Source organism: Sinocyclocheilus grahami, unplaced genomic scaffold, assembly GCF_001515645.1.
Source record: "Sinocyclocheilus grahami isolate Dianchi unplaced genomic scaffold, SAMN03320097.WGS_v1.1 scaffold281.1, whole genome shotgun sequence".
NCBI classification, from domain to species: Eukaryota; Metazoa; Chordata; class Actinopteri; order Cypriniformes; family Cyprinidae; genus Sinocyclocheilus; species Sinocyclocheilus grahami.
In genome coordinates, this window is record NW_015505460.1 from 568,376 (window position 1) to 573,364 (window position 4,989).

The window sequence follows — 4,989 nt, forward strand, 5'->3', positions numbered from 1 at the left end:
CCATCAAGCACATGACATACAGAATGTGAGACTGAGATTACAGTGTCTTGACTTAAAGGAATAGATCGACCAAAAATGGATCACGAATCTTGTAACGAGTAAAGAAACGTCAACCCCATTGAAATCAATTGGAATTGGGAGCTACAGCAGATCCAAGACTGTCGATTTGGCCCGATGATGACAGAAATAATTTACAATTCCCCAAATTTGTCCCAGATGGCAAAATGATGGCCCAAATCATAAAGCACTATTTTCCTATCTGTGTGATGTCACTTCCTCTCTTCTAGTGTACTGTTAGTGACTGAAAGAAGAGCTGTATAATGAAAGCACTCAAATGAGAGCTCTAGATTTACTATAACTGTACATATTACTGGCAATGAATTTCAAATGGAGACAGATTGTGCTGATTTACCGCTCTGCAACTTGGAGTGGAGTCAGCATGAAATGTGGTCCTTCTCAGATGTCTGCTGCAGTGACAACAGGAAGAGGCCCCTGTGAGCACAAACACACATCGTCTGGAGTCCACTAAAGTCTCAAGTACATCAGAAGTCTGCAAAAGCAACTCTTCCTCAATAATGTGAAGGGTAACACTTTAGAATAGGGAACACAGAGTTTTCCCCTCAATTTGCTGCTTATTAATAGTTAGTTGTTAAGTTTAGTCAAGTTGTTAAGTCATTTTATTATTTTCTGTTTTCTAATTAATGCTAGATATTGTAATCATTTAATTTTATGGGAAATTTGCCCTCCCTGGCAGTTTCAAGCGCTATGGGCAGCACACCAATAATATTAGGGCACTAAATCCTGAATGCCTACTAGCAGCTAGCAGTACAGCGACCTGGCAACCTCCACCGATAAACTGAGCTTCACACTTGATACAGTAGATGTATTAAAGTGCATGCATCTTTTATAAAGCCTCTGAGATTCAGTTCTGTACATATAAACCAGTAAATAAGTGTATAACAATGTGGGTTTGACCGCAAACTTTATTCACCTAAAATAGCTGAGAAAGGTTATCCATTGTGTCAGAGAAGCCAAGGGTTACAGAATCAGAAGTTTTGTTTGAGTTTTTTTTTATGTTCTTAGACAGAATAGGCTGTAATTTGCAGTTATGTGGATTTTATGGCCACACAGAACATAAAAAATGCTGTAACAGTCCTTCCATTCATCCTTGGTTGGTTAAATTTCACAAAGAAAAAAACAAACAAGAAAATGATCCATGTTTCTAGGGACTGGCACTTGAAAATATTAATTCAAAAAGACTTAATTTCGGTTAACGAGCCAAAAAGATGACATGCATGCTTTAAACTACATTTTGCTGGACTTTTGATAAGCTGCAGTATGACTTAAAGTGCATGCATCTTTTATAAAGCCTCTGAGATTCAGTTCTGTACATATAAACCAGTAAATAAGTGTATAACAATGTGGGTTTGACCGCAAACTTTATTCACCTAAAATAGCTGAGAAAGGTTATCCATTGTGTCAGAGAAGCCAAGGGTTACAGAATCAGAAGTTTTGTTTGAGTTTTTTTTTATGTTCTTAGACAGAATAGGCTGTAATTTGCAGTTATGTGGATTTTATGGCCACACAGAACATAAAAAATGCTGTAACAGTCCTTCCATTCATCCTTGGTTGGTTAAATTTCACAAAGAAAAAAACAAACAAGAAAATGATCCATGTTTCTAGGGACTGGCACTTGAAAATATTAATACAAAAAGACTTAATTTCGGTTAACGAGCCAAAAAGATGACATGCATGCTTTAAACTACATTTTGCTGGACTTTTGATAAGCTGCAGTATGACACAAACCCACTCAAATGATTTGACCAAATATGTTGTTATTCTTAAAGGGATAGGTCGTTTAAAAATAGAAATTCTGTCATCATTTACGCTTTCAGAAAAGGCTGTACTTTTCAAAAGGTACAAATATGTACCATTCAGGTACTAATATGCACCTTTAAGGTACCAATATGCATCCTTTAGGGGTAAATAAGGTACAAAGGTGTACCTGACCCCAGTGACATCTTTTGCACCTTTTTTGTACATTTTATAATATTGGGGACCAGTTACCATTGACTTCCACTGTATGGGGAAAAAAGTCACTGAGACAGGCATGAAATCCATGCCTCTGTGAGATCCAACAAAAATAATTTTGTGGACCCAAAAAGGTTGAGAGCCCCTGCTGCATGTGATTATATCATGAGGGTGGGGGTTGGCCTGAAATAAAAGGAAAAGAACGGAGGGAGAGGAAGAGAGAGACCTCCAGCGTACTCACCGGCAGACTTGAAGTGTGTGCTCAGCAGGGCTATTTTTAGCTGAAGAAATGGGCAAAAGTCACAAAGGAACACTGCAGACAACAGAAATAAAAAATGATACACTCTAATCTGCCATTACAATGTGGCTGATTGCCTTCTGAATGAAGATGACTCTATCTGTCCCTCCTTCTCTCTCCCCATTCTGTCTGTGAGGCATAGAAAGACAATTGCTTTTTATGCTACATTTGTTGTGCCAGTGTTCCTGGCTTAACACTGCATTGCATATGCCTTGTGGAAGGCAATATATGAGTACAGAAAACAGATGCTACAACATCTAGCAGCTGTGTGGACTGCAGCAATATGAGATCACCATTGCATAAGCATCTAATGAGAAAATGGATCCCAGAATTCTTTCTCTGAAATTGAACAGCCATTTCACTGTATTAAAATTCATATTCTTGCATATTAACCATGCAATTTATTTTATTGCTCTGCTCTATGTAAAATCAAACACACCTCTTCTTGTTGTGAAATTCAATCATGTAAAAAAAAAAGCAAGAATGTGCAAAATTGGCAGTAAAAATTCTACTTGTTCATCTAGCATAGACACAACACAAAGTCTAACTGGAACCATAAATCTATCAAAACTTAATAATGTGGTATTAAATGCTGGTGGAAGGCGCTCAACAGAATGAAATAGAAAGCATGAGTAGGCATGAAATTCAATAATTTTTTCCCACTGCAAAACACAATTTACACTTAAGAACAGATATATCAATATTATTTTTATGATATACAGCATAGTTAATTTGTTGAACATGACAAATGCAACATGCTGGCCCAGTTCCTCCATCAATACCTTCAGAAAAATGGGAGAAGGAATGGAGGAAAAGATTGAAATTTCCATATGTTTCAAGAACATGTATAAGGGAAAAAAAATAAATAAATAAATCAAATGTGACAACAATGGTATCATAATTTTGCTTCCATTGTCGATGCTGGTCTGTGTCTGTCGATTTGAATTGGCCGTAAGAGAGTTGTGTTGAAATGCAATGCAACCGAAGACCAGTGCAATAAAATATACTGTCATAATTGAACCAGAATCAATCAAATCGATTCATTTCTTCCATATTGTGAATCACACTTTCTTCTTTTTTTGTCCTTAGTCCAGAAATGTTTCCAAATGATCGTGCTACAAGGGAAACCACACAGGAACCTGTATATTCATTATCTCTATTCCTTTTCCTTCAGTCGTTTCTTGTTATGCTATTTTAAAGGCCGATGGAGCAGAACCAGTTAATTTCCCACTGAATCTGAACACACTGACAACTCACAGAACACAAGTGCTCATAATAGAACCAAACACTTAGCGGGTGTGAAAACCCTCTCTGTCTTCAAATTCTCACCTTTTTGCTCCCTCTTGACACCATAATGTCAGAAAGGTTTCCGAAGAGCCCACTAAAGAGCTGTTTCACATGCTGTCTGCTCTATTCTCAAACCCTTCCTGCAGCTGGGGAATACGGAGCACGTGTTTGACTTGGCCAACAGTACTTCTCAATGGGACCGCTGAGCCAAAGGGGCTCTTCAGTTCAGTTGCCACACAAGTGTATGTACTGTAATTCTAAGCATGCAGGGTCTCAAAACACCAAAAGTATAGTGCTTGGACCAAACATGGACATATTTCATCTTTATTTCATGCTACAAAGAAGTTTAACTTTATTTTAAGAGGCCCACGGAGGTACTTTAATGATCAGGATGAAGAATAGTACCCTAAATACTTGCCGTGTTATATGTATGATACAATATACACTACCGTTCAAAAGTTTGGGCTCAGTAAGATTTTTTTTTTGTTTTGGAAAGGATGTTACAAATGCTACAAAAAAAGATATTTAAAAAATGCTGTACTTTTGAACTCGAAAAAACAATGTTTCCATAAAAATATTAAGCAGTGCAACTGTTTTTAACAGTTGTAATAATAAGAAATGATAATAATAAGAAATGTTTCTTGAGCACCAAATCGGCATATTAGAATGATTTCTGAAGGATCATGTGACACAGAATGAATGGCTGCTGAAAATTCAGCTTTGCAGCATAGGAATAAACTACATTTTAAAACGTATTCAAGTATTCAAATATTTCACAATATTACAGTTTAAAAAAATAATAATTTAAATTACCAACTTTTAAGCAGTACTGTATAATGGAATGAATTTACATTAAATCACTAATATTGCCAAGGGAAACTATCGAATAAACTGTTCATAAAATGTGCTTATATACCAACTTTGCAGTCATGCATTTTTTTTGCAATCATTTTAGCCTTATATGGCCCTTTTCTAGTTGACAATGACTGACTCTGACAGATCCAAAGGTCAAAGTAAAAGTGTTACCTGAGATGACGGTCACATCTGTGCTGATTGATGAGACTTTGTGGCAGCGAGATGACAGGCCACACATTGATTCACACACCTCCTAGAATACATTTGTTCAGGAAGCTCAATAGCATGTCATGTGTGCATCATAACTAGTATGATCCAGTGGCTTTGTGAGGTGGGCATTAAGAGTGGGCAAAAAAAGTACCACCAGGGAAAATTATTCAGCCATTTCAGATGTACATAAAAAAAACTACTGTTACAATGCAAAAACTGTTCGCTTGAATACATGAATGTCACTTTATTAACCCAAAAATGAATTTACCTAACCTCATGTTGTTCCAAACCTGAATTTCTTTATATAT